General features: G+C 41.6%; 1 protein-coding gene across 1 annotated transcript in view; it reads left to right on the forward strand.

Annotated features, from left to right (window-relative positions):
* LOC126455817 (gamma-aminobutyric acid receptor subunit delta-like) overlaps positions 1-14475 on the forward strand; it is a 194669-nt gene that overhangs the window by 124952 nt on the left and 55242 nt on the right. The window lies entirely within an intron of this gene.

Raw genomic sequence — 14475 nt, forward strand, 5'->3', positions numbered from 1 at the left:
ATTCTTTGATGTCCCAGAATGTGCCCTATCAACTACTCCCTTCTTTTAGTCATGTTGTGACAAAGTTACTTTCTCCCTAATTCCGTTCAGTGCCTCTTCATCAGTTACGCGATCAATATTAGAAACAAGTGTAACATTACACCAGCTGAGGCGGCTACTTTGCGTTTACTCGGAATGAATCCTGATATTGTTATTTTACCTGTGGACAAGGGAAATGCTACGGTTTTATTGAACAAGCACGATTACATTCAAAAGATACAGTGTCTACTTCGGCGTATCGCAAAATCGGTGCTGACCCTGCTAAGAGTGTTGAGAGAAAGATTAATCACCTCCTGAAGAAAAGTTATTTGTCAAGGGAGACTATCAAGAGTCTTAATTCTTACTGTGCTGTACCATCTAGATTATATGGCCTCCCTAAGGTCCATAAAGAGGCTATCCCGTTGAGGCCTATTGTTTCTAATATTGGTGCAACGACATATCGTGCAGCTAAACAGCTTGCTAGTTTGTTTAGCCCACTAGTAGGTAGGTGTGAACACCACATTAAGAACTCTGCAGATTACTTACGTCGATTGAAGGGATTGCGTTTGAATGACTCTGATATTTTAGTCAGTATTGATGTGGTTTCTCTTTTCACTCGCGTTCCTCTCTCTGATTCGTTGCAGCTAATTGAGGCTAAGTTTGGAGTCGAGTCAAAAAATTTGTTTCGACATGTGCTGACTTCCGTTTACTTTTTATTCAATGGTGATGATGATGAGCGTTTGGCGTCATTGGCCGGGAGGCCCCTCGCGGGGCAGGTCCGGCCGCCATATCGCAGGTCTTATTACAGTCGGCGCCACATTGGGCGACCTGCACGCCGGATGGGGATGAAATGATGATGAACACAACACAACACCCAGTCCCTGAGCGGAGAAAATCTCCGACCCAGCCGGGAATCGAACCCGGGCCCAGAGGACGGCAATCCGTCACGCTGACCACTCAGCTACTGGGGCGGACTATTCAATGGTCAGTACCATGAACAGACTGATGGAGTTGCAACGGGAAGCCCGTTGTCACCTATTGTGGCCAGTTTGTTTATGGAGGACTTTGAGGGATGTGCGTTGGAGTCAGCGACCTTGAAACCTGCGTGTTTTTTCAGATATATAGACGATAGGGGCCTACTTTTGTTGTTTGGCCTCATGGTAGTGAGAATTTAAACCGGTTTTGGAACACCTGAATTCAATCTACCCGAATATTCAGTTCACTATAGAGGTGGAAAAGAATGGATGCCTTCCCTTCCTTGATATGTTGGTCAGAAGGAAGACTGATGGTACGTTGGGACGTTCTGTTTATAGGAAGTCTACTCACAATTACTTGTATCTGGGAGCTGATAGTTGACACCATCCAGCTCAGCGTGAAGGAGTACTTCGTACCTTGGTTCACAGGGCCCACGTTATCTCAGACCCTGAAAGTTTTGGCAGCTGAGCTATCACATCTCGAAGTCACCTTTCGTCAGAATGGTTATAGTGAGAGGCAGATCAAACGTGCGTTGCGCTATCAGCCTTCTGTGCAACGGGTGAGTGACGATAGCAGCGAAGTGGCACCTAAGTCTACGGACGTTTTGCCTTACGCAGGAAGCATTTCCAACAGGATTGGCCGTATGTTGCGGAAATATGATGTGAAATGTGTTTTTCGACCAGCTTCTAAGATTAAGGACCTGTTGGCGTCCGTAAAAGATGATCTTGGTTTGCGTAAGGCTGGTGTCTATCGTATTCCTTGCAGTTGTGGCATGTCATATATTGGTCAGACAATCAGGACTGCGGAAGACCGGTGTATTGAACATAAGCGTCACACACGCTTACAACAGCCGAGAAAATCCGCTATTGCAGAACATTGCCTTGACACCGGTCATCCTATGGAATACAACACGGAGATTCTGGCTTGCACGTCCAGCTATTGGGATAGTGTTATTAAGGAAGCTGTTGAAATCAAAATATCAAGCAACCTTATAAACAGAGATGGTGGTTTTTGTTTAAATGCTGCTTGGAATCCGGCTCTGTCTCTCATCAAAAAACAGAGGGACAGAATTAGTGCTACCTCACCTGTTGATTAATAGTCACTATCGATATTTCTGATGTTGGTTATCTTTGGTTGTGTGTTGACTCTGCGGTTACTTGTTCTGTGTGTGGTATCTTCCTTGTTTCTCCTCTGTGAACCGAGGTATTAAATTCCCCTGCACATTGCTTCCTCCTTGCAGTTGTGCCTTGAGAATGGCAGGGTGTGCTCCTGTCGAAATATCGGCGGTGGTCGATGAAGTCACCCGGCAGCAAACCCGTAAGTTATTTGGACTATCACACGTATTTTCCAGACAACAATTGCTTTTGTGTTCCTTAAGGCGGGTGGTATTTCTTCTTTTCGTTGTTTATATATATATACACCGCACAGTTTCCAATTTATTTAGCATTTATGCTAGCCAATGGGGCCGTTGCACTCCCAATTTCAAGCAACCTGTCAAAGTGTGTCGCCAAACGTGTTCTTCGTTTGGTTTCTTAAGTTAAATTTATCACTTCCGAGAAAGGTACATATAACTGGTAATGAGCATTTGAACCAGTTGTAACTCAAGGACCCACTGATAACACTGTTCTACAAAAAAAAAAAACCTTTTTTTCTATTTCTGATAAAAAATATTGTGATTCTAGTTATATTTTGAGAGCTGAATTGAAAACTGTTTTTGGTTTTTTTCTGTCAGGGATAGTTTATGAGTAATCGCAATTTTATTTCTGATATAGTGCAGCAAACGTGAGGTGAAATTCGACAAACAAATGCACATCTTTATGATAAAAGTTCATCACATTAATGGAGGGTGGGATCTAACATATAACACAGTAACCTTTGTGTATACACTTTGAAGCATTTATTTGACATGAGAAATTACAGAAAATTGACAATCAATGAGCCACTGCCTTGTAATGCACATCACTTTTTTCTCTTGTATTGCGAATCTTTCTTCTCTCGAATGATATTCCAGCAATAATCTGCTAACATAGAAGGTACCCACTTCCCTTCATAGCGCCTTTCTATGGTAGAAATGTCTTTATGGAATCTTTCCCCATGTTCATCCGATACGTCACTACAACTCTCTGTGAAGTAGTCCAGATGAGAGTCCATCATATGTACCTTCAAAGACATATTGCACCCCAAATCCTGATATGCTTTGATCATATCCTTCACCATTGCTTTGTTGTTAGTAGCTCTTCTTCTTCCGAGGAAGTTTTCCGACACCATCTTGAAACAGTCCCATGCGGTTTTTTCTTTATCAGTTAAACATGCTTCAAAATTTGCATCTTTCTGCGGCTCCCTGATTTGTGGGCCCACAAATACACCTCCCTTTATTTTTGCAGCTGAAAGACGGGGGAATGTGGTAGCTAGATATGCAAACCCACAGCCTGTTGGATCCATGGCCTTCACGAATTGTTTCATCAGGCCAAGTTTGATGTGAAGCGGTGGATGTAGTATATATTCAGGAGCTACCAGACTTTCACGTTGTACATTCTTTTCGCCAACTTTCCATCATCGCCTAGGCCATTTCTTTTTCACGTAGTGAGAATTTCGGTCTCGACTATCCCACTCGCAAAGAAAACAGGCATATTTTGTGTAGCCTTGTTGCATTCCCAGTACCATAGCAATTACCTTGAAATCTGCACATATTTTCCATTTGTGTTCATTGTATTTTAATGAATTTAGCATCCTTTGTACGAATTCGTAATTCTCTTTTGTCAAACTAGCGTAAGCTACTGGAACAGAGGGTATTTCATTTCCGTTATGGAGCAAAACACCCTTCAGACTTGTTTTCGATGCATCTAAGAAAAGTCTCCACTCCTGTGAAATATAAGTGAAGTTCAGCACTTTCATCAGGCCAGCAACGTCATTGCAAAATGTCAGTGCTTCGTCAGTTGAAAAATAAGAAATAAAGGCATGTTCTCTGTGCCTGAACACACTGATTTTAGTACATTGGTGCAGTAGATTATACTCTTGTAATCTTGAACCAAGCAGCTGCGCCTTTTGTTTACTTAGTCCTAGATCACGTACTAAATCATTAATTCTGCCTGTGTTAACAAATGTGGCGATGACTCACTTTTGCAGTGATATAAAGAATCATCATCTGTGATTTCTTCAGTACTACTTATTTCACTGTCACTCGGAATTTGACCTCGAGCTCTTGAAGGTACTGGAAGGTTGTCGGAATGCTGCTCTGGCATTCTCGCTGAAGGCAGATCTGGGTAAACAATGTGCCTCTTCGACTTTTTGTTTGTAAAACCCTGAATTTTTGTTAGACAGAAATAACAATCAGTAACGTCGTCCTTAGGCTCCCTCCACACCATGGGAACAGCAAACAATGCCACATTCTCTTTACCTTTCCACCACTGAATTAGTTTGCAGTAACGTGTACCACAACAGAAATGTGGTGCCCATTCTTTATCTTGGTCTCCTACCTCTACTCCAAAGTAATGTTTATTTGCTTTCTTTATGACTGAAGAAATTTTCTTCCTATTTCTGGCAAAAGTGAACTTCCCACAGATGTAGCAGAAGTTGTCCGGCTTATATCGACATCCACGACGACGTGGCATTTCTGCAAATTTAAAAATACCACTTTGGTAATACACCTGCATTAAATTAATAGTAGGGAACTAGAGGAACGCTGATGTGTAAAAACAAGCAGTCGTTTCACCTTCAGCACCAGGCTCAATCAGTTTACACACAAGAACTAAAAAATTCAACCGTGCTCGGAAATATGACTGACAGTTACTTGTCAGCCAAAACACCCACTCGTTAAGACTGACACAAATTGAGGCTAACACCACTGTTGTAAACTCGATGCACCTGCCCCTAGGAGGCCTGAAGCTTTACTCTCTAGGCAGCGACCGGCTGTCGCCGTTCGAGTTAATGAGATGTTTCAGGTGGTCTTAATGAAATAGGTGTGGCGGGGGATAACCTAATGATGTCTGATTCTTCCCAACTGATGTTGCAGAAGAAATTATCACGTTGTATCATTACTGGATGCGGCAACATACCCGTATTTCTCTATAACGTCTCTGTGTTTGCCATGAATTGTGAATATACATATATATACATATTACATAAAAAGTATCCCTGACAATGATATTTTGTTTACACATTTGAATTTCCCACGGTAAAATGGTCTAGAAGCACATACTTTAATATCAGAAATAGAACCCATGTCGAACAGTGTAATGAATGTTTGTACTAGTGGTAACTCGAGGACCCACAGACGTCTGTGCTTTACCGGATCTTAGCACGTGCAAATGCTTGATTATTCGCGCTTGACTAACTTAAATGCTAAATAACTCGGAAACGGTGCAGCGTATCAATTTCTTTTGTTAACAACATCCTTACAAGCCTTTCAGACTGTTTCTCTCTACCCTGTATGCTCTTGCTGTCGCGAGTGGGGAGTGTCGGTCCTATACGGTGTCTAAATGTTCACGCACCTTTGTCAGTTTAAAAACTGTGTCGGCACCTGTCTTCGTAGTACTCTGCTGATGCTATCTGCGGCCATTTTTACGAGTGGCAGGAAAACTTTCCCTTTAGTTGGTTCTTTTTCACTAGGATCTCCACATAGACCCTAGTCATCTCTTTTTGGAGAGAAGCCATTTCTTATGAGAGTACAAGGGTGATTCTTAAGCGATGGTGCTCTTCCTCTAAGTACTGTGGTTGGCTGATTCCTTTAGTTCGATGCACCAGTGGTCAACTTGCTGAGCTTGTATAAGATTGAAAGTTGCTATCTGGGTCTTTGTAGGCTCTGATGATGTCCCCACATTAGGAGGCGAAGCGTTAGGCGCAGGAATCTGCCTTGGTTATAGCCTAATAACAATATAACAAAACTCACTAAGGACGCAAGTACCGAGCGTGAAAGCCTGTATTGTGCATTAAATCCATGTTATTAATCATAAAATTCAGGACGCCATCTTATGTACTAGTTGTTATGCGAAAAGAGAAGTGCGAATTGGCTGTCTCCGTGCTCTTAATTTTAATGCAGAGGATGTTGTGGCAGCCCGGGAATATCTTGATGTGCCGAGTCAGGTCGATGGTCTGTGCGCACGCAATGTTTTATGTGTTTCCATTTATCCCAGAGTCTGAAAATAACTCGGAAAAATATTTCCTGACGTTGTTTGTGTCAGAGCTCAAACCACGGTGACATTCGCTGGTCTTTTCTGTCCTATCTATTGATTTCTGTAACGCTGAGATAAATACCGTGCACCTACATAAACGTGAATTTTGTCCCAGACTGCTGCACTACTACAGTTTCTCTAATGGATTTACGTGGTAGTAGTCCCACTGATTTCAACATAGACCTTTCCAATTAGCACAGATCTGGCCACTTTAATCCAAACAGAAAAGGCCATTATGATCTGCACACAAACTATGCATGCAATAACTCTGCAACACGATTTATCTATTTTTCTTTCCCCATTTTCATATTAAATGTCTTGTAAATAATGACTTCTCGCTAATACAAAATCCTAATAAGTCTCTGATTCATTATAACAGCAAGGTGCAAACAGTAAAACCTCCTATTTCACTTATACTGGAAGACACTGTACAGTGGATGACGGAGAGAACATCGTACTAGTATTAGAGATTTTGCGTAGGTTCTGCACCACAGTTCATAAATGTCCGGAAAATATCGTACTTCAGAACCGCCGAGAGCTGTTCATCAATTATTTATTAAGTACAGATCACAGGTCACTAAAAATTATGTACAACATTCTTATTGTAGCGTCAAGTAAATAAATACCATCCTCCTTCACGACCGTAAACAGTAGCATATGTTATACAGTCAACAATAGCGCGTACAAACGCCGTCAATCAGTCTTAGCTTACTGTCATAATCAAGTTCCCTCTTTTCATTGGTGTGTAGTCTGCATATCACCTGTGATTGTAGCGTGCTGTTTCCTTATCACATTCAGGAATTACTGTATTTCAAATTTCAATTAAAGATCAGATCTGATATAGGCTTCCACGCAAGACTATCCCGTGCGTGGCTCTTCATCTACGAATAACTACTGCAACCAGCATTCAGTTGAACCTGCTTACTCTATTCATCCTTTAGTCTCCACGCGTCCTTCCATTAAAAAATTTACAATTAATTCCCTGATGCTATAAAACGTGTCATATCAAGCGATCCCCTCTTTTAGTCAAGTTGTGCCATAAAATCCTTTCTTCCTCACTTCTACTTCGTACCTTTTCATTAGATACGTGATCTACTCTCATAATCATCAGCATTATTCTGTAGCACCGCATTTCAAAAACTTCTGTTCTCTTCTTGGCTGAACGGGTTATTGTCCACGTTTCACTTCCGTGCAAGGCGTTAATCCAGAAAAATATCTTCAGAAAAGACTTCCCAGCATTTAATTTTACGTCAAATGTTAACAAATTTATCAATTCCGGAAACGCTTTTTTTTTATACGGCCAGTCTGCATTTTATATTCCTGATTTAATTGATTACATTCCATTACCAATGTTTTACTTTTGTTGATGCTTATCTCATAACAGCTTTACAAGATACTGTCTATTGCGTCACACAAGTATACAGGAAAGGAAATAGAAGCAATTTGCTGCATTAGAGACCCATATCACTAGCATCAATTTGCAGTAGTATTTTGATACATATGCTACGTTCTAACATTACGAAATACCCCAAAGAAAATGATATGCCACATAATCAACTTGGATTCAGAAAATGTCATTCTCGTGAAACACAATCGGCTCTTTATCCACACGAAGTAAAGAGTGCTGTCAACTGGGAATATCTAATTGATTCCATATTTCTAGATTTTCAGAAACCTTTTGACACCATCCCTCACAAGCAGCATTTCATAGAATTGCGTGTCTGTGGAGTATCGCCTCAGTTGTGTTACTGGATTTGTGATGTCCTGTCAGAAAGATCACAGTTCGTAATAACTGATGGGAAATCACTTCGTGATGAAGTGATCTTCTCCCCATGGAAGTGTTACATGCCCTCTGCTGTTTATAATCTATACAAAGATTTACAAGACAATCTGAGCAACCCTCTAAGATTGTTTGCAGATATTGCTGTCATTTAAGGTCTAGTAAATTCATCAGAAAATCAAAACGGATTGTAAAATTATTTAGATGTCTGCAGGGTGCGAGAGAACCCCCCCCCCCCGGCTAGCCTCGCACGTTAGCACACCGATTGCAGGTTTCAGGGAGGCGCGCCGACACCGCAACAATAAACTGCGTCCCAAGGCATGTGCGTGTGTGTGTGTGTGGGGGGGGGGGGGGGACGGCGGCAACAAGAAGGGCTTCCGACCAGCCTCTACTACTATCGTTGCTAAAGCCAATAAATAAAACGCCGAGCTCGTGAAGATACAAGATAAAGCATAAGAAAAAGTAGAAGAAAGAAGTTCTGCACAGTGCAAAAAGTGGCAATTGACTTCAAACAAAAAACGTATGAGTTGCTCCACACGAGCATTAAAAAAGATTGTTAAATTTCTGTTACAAGATAATCTAGTGTACTGCTGCGCGGTGTGGGGTCCTTACCAGATAGAAGTGAAAGAGGATATCGAGAAAGTTCAAAGAAGCAAGGAAGGATAGTCACTGATACGACTCGCGCTTTGGAGTGACTATCATTAAAACAAAGACGTTTTCCGTTGCAACGAGTTGTTTTCACGAATTTATCCCTCCGTTTGCTAAAATACTTTTCGACTCCTAGCCACATAGGGAGAAATAACCATCGTGAAAAAATAAGACAAATCAGAGCTTGCACGGAAAGATCTATGTGTTCATTTTACCCACATGTCATCTGGGAGTGGAACAGTCGAGAAATAGTTATATCAACCCTCTGACAGGCAATTAAATGTGAATTTCGAACTAGCGATGAAGATGCAGGTGTAGCTCCGACAGGGCAGAAGAAATGCAAAGAAGAGTAGGGCGATTCTTCAAGGGGTTATTTAGTCGTCATGATGGTGTCGCATAAATGTTGAACGAATTGTGTTGGTAGACGCTAAAACATTTCTGAGAGTATTTCCCCAAAAATGTAGTCAGATATTGGCTGGTATCCCTCATGTCCCGCGCCTGTGTTTATATCATCAACGTTAGCAACTAACTATACTTTAGAAACAAAAGTAATTTTCTCTGAACATTTTTGCTTTAAAAAGGACGAATGATATATAATATTCAGTTATGCAGGTGTTTCATTAAACGGGACTCTAATGTGGAAATGCGAGAATTGTTACTGTTTATTTAAAACAACTTTCTTACAGAATGATGAAATGATTCTCAGTGGATCGCAAGTGCTACCTACTCATCTCAGGAAAGAGAGCTGTCTATGCACGTGGCGGGTAGACACTTGTTACAGAACTTGCTTTCTCAGCACCTTTCCTGTCCGTAGTGACTCTTGCTTCACCGTACCATGCACTCTCATTTAAAATCAACCAAGTTAAAATGTGTGCACTACATTAACTGTTTGTAAATCACTTGACTGCTGGGGTCCTTGTTTATAAACTGACAAAGTTTGGAAAATTTTAGGCTGCCAATGTTTTGTGTCTGACAAATGCCGTTAACAATAATAATAATAATACTAATAATAATAATAATAATAATACCGACTGGATGGAAATAGACTAACAAAACAAATACTACTGTATTTCTGGAAGAAGAAATCGACAGTAGACTGGATTACAGAAGTAAGAAAAGATCTTGAAAGAAACAACATCAAAGAAACAGAAATAGCAGAAAGAAACCGTTTTAAAAACAAAATACTAAATTTGGATGGCTTTCAAAGCAGAAGAAATAAAAAATGGGGAACAACATGGACAGAAGAAAGGAAGAGACTTCATGGGGAGAAAATAAAGGAATACTGGAAAAATAGGAAACAACAACAAAGGAAGAAGAGGAACTGAAGTTGCTAACGTGATCCTAGTTGGTCAATACGATTGTAAATAATAATAATAGCAATAATTGAGTGTGTAGGCCCTAGAAAGGTATAGTAGTCATTACATAGTGACTGTTCTGCAAGTTAGTTAGTTTATCTGTTGCAAAGTGAATAATGGAGCAATTTTTGGTCCATTGCGAAAATTACAACTTGGAGAAGGAATTTTTGTAAGATACTTAAGCAAATGCGATATTCATATACCATATTTTACTGTCGTAGATGCGTAGTACAAAGTATGTCTGTAGTTGATGGACCACGTGAGGAAGATGATGTTCATATGTTCGTTTCACGTGCTGTACCCTCCATCACATTGTGCCATGCGTTAATGCTAGTATGTGGAAAAGCTATGCATTTATTGGTAACTCGTGTAATCAGTATTAAAGGTTCTGTAATACTGATAATAGTAACGATAATATATAAATTATTTTGTTTCGTAAGTGAAACAAAATCTACCTCTTCTGATTTTACCCCTCAGAAAATTTCATTTTACTCCTCAGGGGGAGATTACTTCTAGGTTGGGAACAAATGCGCTAAATGTATGCGTCATGCATCACGGAGGGCCATACTCACGTAAATGCAACAGCCCACGTTCCAAAACGCATCATGAGAGACCCTGTTTCCTACAACGTGCAGTTCATGTAACGACTACCACGCAAAAGCTAAAGAAAATCGGGCCATGCAGAAGCGTGACTGAGTGTCTGTCTCCTCCCGTATTTCATGGAATAGGAATGGGGGTTAAGTGAATTGGCTTCCGCCACACACCATATAGTGGCTTGTGAAGTGCAGATGCGGATGTGCACACCATGGTTTAAAACCAATCTTGGATGTACGTGTTATTCCATTTCAAATATTAATACTACATTAATGAGTCACAACTGGAATCAGTTAACTCGTACGACTACTTGAAAGTAATAATTTGTAAGGGTCTGAAATGTAGTGGTCACATAGGCTCAACCGAAGGTAAAGCAGGTTTCATTCATTGGTAAAATACCTGGAAAATGCAGTCTACAAAAGAGTGTGCTTACAAAACTCCTGTGTGTCCAATCTTGGAATATTGCCCAAGTGTGTGGCAGTCATACCAAAGTTGTTCAAAGAAGGGCAGTTAAAGTGATCACTGTCAGGCCGTAAACTCATAGTCACCTGTAGCCTTTCAAATCATACTGCAATACCAATGTAGTCTTGCAATGTAGGTACGCTTTCATAGGGTAATTGCCATTCATCATCAAGTGTGTGTCTATTCAGATTTTTCGTCATTTCAAACAAATTTGTTGTGAAAACATGTTCCTCATTTCCAGCTGTACAGCTTGGAAGCAAGCACCTACCACCTCCTCACTGTCCTGACTGGGCCTAAAGTATTGCATTCATTTCTTAGTACAGGTGTCACTCGACCTCTTCTACATGACTAGAGGGGAGTAGACACATCGTGACGACAGGTAAGGGGTAGGAGGGAGTAGCACAAATCCACTGAAATAATAGTCGACTTCAGACTAAAGAAAGAAAAAACGCAATTACATCTATACAGAAATTCACACTAGACCATTGAAATCGGTGACAAAGTTGCCTAGATATAAAATAATGATTATAGGACTGGGAGAGAACGCCCGGTCAGTCAAGAAAACTACACACAAGAATTATTAGAGAACACTTACAAAGGGAAGAAATGAAACACTTTGAAAGTGATAGTGAGCGAGAGAAGTTGTCTAATCACTCCACATGGGCCGGCCGGTGTGGCCGTGCGGTTAAAGGCGCTTCAGTCTGGAACCGCGTGACCGCTACGGTCGCAGGTTCGAATCCTGCCTCGGGCATGGATGTGTGTGATGTCCTTAGGTTAGTTAGGTTTAAGTAGTTCTAAGTTCTAGGGGACTTACGACCACAGATGTTGAGTCCCATAGTGCTCAGAGCCATTTGAACCATTTGAACTCCACATGGCAACAGATCGAGGCAGATTACCTTAGCGGCGCCATGGAGGCATTAGTTGCCCGATAGCGATCGTAATTACAAATGGACATAGTAATTCCAGATGGTTAGATTTTCGCAACCAGCAGGAGGCAAGACCGTGTTTCTGACTAATCGGTAATATTAGATCGACCACAGGGTGACTGGACCACCTGAACTATCTTCCCCATCGCACCAGAACAGTAGGATCATGTGATCAGCAGGCTACTTGTACCAGCCACGGAAACGCGTCTAGATTGCTGGAAAAGTTAGATCTGAATGACGCCGAGCTCTTTCTGTGGGGGTTATTTAACACCTCGAGTTTCCCAGACAACGGCTGACTGAGCGGGAGGCTCTACTTTTCGTAACCAACCAAACAGAACACATTTGCACTGGCTTCAAAGTTAAGTGAGGCTAGGTAGCACTGCCTCACTTTAACTAGTAAGCCATCCACTTGGCCCAAGCATCTGCTAAATTGATTATGCCCTTTGACAGTGGTTGTTTTGTTAGTCGGCATTAGAGATTATAATTTTTTACAGAATTTAAATAAAATTGTATGATTTAATGAAATGGCGGCCCTGTCATTATTGTACTCAATTACTGATGGGTCGTTAATACAACAACACAGAATTAATTTCTTTTAAAAAAAGGTAATGGCAAAAGTTAATTGATCACAAAATAGGACAAACAACACAAGTTATGGGAAATAAATAATAAATCATGGACTGTTGGTAGCGCAGACACATGCAAACAAATAGTCAACACTCTACTGGGTGGTGACTGGTTGGCAAAGACTAATGTTTGTCTGATCAAACTATTTTTCTCTTACTCAAAACATGGATAATACAATCTGAAATTACCTAACGCTGAGTAGAATTTGATGGATTTATTGTACACAGAAGCTGGTGCAGCTGAGAACAAGTGGCAAGACTGTGATTCTGTTTGCACTAACAAGTTGGAGCAGCAATACTGTGCCACTTTCTCGATGTTTAGCACTGTCTCAGGTGACGGCCGTGGGACAAGCGTTGCAGATTACTGATGCGCACCGCTTTTAATTCGCTATCGTGAGCACGAAATGTGCAAAGTCCGGCTGGCGATCTGTTAGACGGATTTCAATTACTCTCTAATGGAGACCTGAAATCTCGTCAAATTCCGACGTGTGATACTCCCTCTAACCGATCATACCGTGGACGAATCTGACTCACTTGTACGTCAGTGCGCACATGGAGATCAAACGTCAAGACAATAGACCTGACACAAATAAGACTGCCCTCAGCAAAGCGAATTGTCTGAGGTGATTGAGGTCTAAACTGTCCGTACAGCTAAGTCCTCAGCACAGACCCCCCAGTCAAGACGAATGCCAGTGCAAAGTCACGCTCAGGACGATTGTCCTAAGATCAACCCACGCATAACAAGAGTCAAGACCAGAATCTCTCCAGGTGGGTGTCTGAACTAGGAGACCCAGTTTCTCCACTCCTCCCTTTCCATCAAACCTTCGTTAACTCTCCAAAAGGATTCACGTAATTGCCCCCCCCCCTCCTCTAACTTGTCTCCTCTACCCATCGCCAATCCCAATAAAAGTTAATAATAGTCTTCTCTTTACTGGAGAAGCAGCAAATCCCTGACTCATTAAGTCCCGTGCAGAGAGAGAAGGCATTGTGCTCCTGACTTGTTTTCTTCCCACAACCGCCGGCCCCTGTGGCCGAGCTGTTCTAGGCGCTTCAGTCCGGAACCACGCTGCTTCTACGGTTACAGGTTCGAGTCCTGCCTCGGACATGGATGTGTGTGATGTCCTTAGGTTAGTTAGGTTTAAGTAGTTCTAAGTCTAGGAAACTGATGACCTCAGATGTTAACTCCCATAGTGCTTAGAGCCATTTGAACCATTTTCTTCCCACAACCACTTTAGGCAGAGTGTTTTGAATTTAGTTTAGGCCTAAAGTGAACAACACATTTCTCATAGAGATCATTATCTGTATGGGCCGAAAGTTACAGTGTGTCCGCAAAGGGGCCTCAGCTAAACTAAGTGAAGTGCTTTTGTGTTCCAACATATACCATTCAGAGCTGCCATAAATATTGCATTTCGTTCTAAAATTCTCTCTAAGGCCTGAGGCTCTCCAAAAAACACAGCAAGCAGAGGGATGACACCAGCTGATGGCTTCCTCGATAGTATCCGGTCCACAGTGAACATGGAAACTCGCGAATATTTACGGTCACCATTCCTGTTCACAAAGTGCGTTCACGACTTTGTCGAAACACCTTGGCTAGGAGACTTTCATTTGTCTTATGTCCCTGCCCCTACCGTAGCTAGAGGAGCCTAACAGGTAGAGCCAGGTAGGCAGTTTTTACGTCTGTTTGACCGAAAGCATTGTCTGCACCAACTTCACGTGGTTTCGAAGCCCCAAACGTGAACTGCGAGATTTACTGTTAAATGACCAAACTGCCCGCTTGTTCTCAACTCCAGAAAATGCTGTTCGAAGGAGAGCCGCCATAAATATCCCACAAGCATTAACTATACACTGTGAAGAGGACTTGTCTCATCTCATTCACAGATCTCCCTCTTACTTCGTGAGTGTCGCCAGCCACGCTACTTT

This window comes from Schistocerca serialis, chromosome 1 (genome assembly GCF_023864345.2).
Source record: "Schistocerca serialis cubense isolate TAMUIC-IGC-003099 chromosome 1, iqSchSeri2.2, whole genome shotgun sequence".
Taxonomy (NCBI): domain Eukaryota; kingdom Metazoa; phylum Arthropoda; class Insecta; order Orthoptera; family Acrididae; genus Schistocerca; species Schistocerca serialis.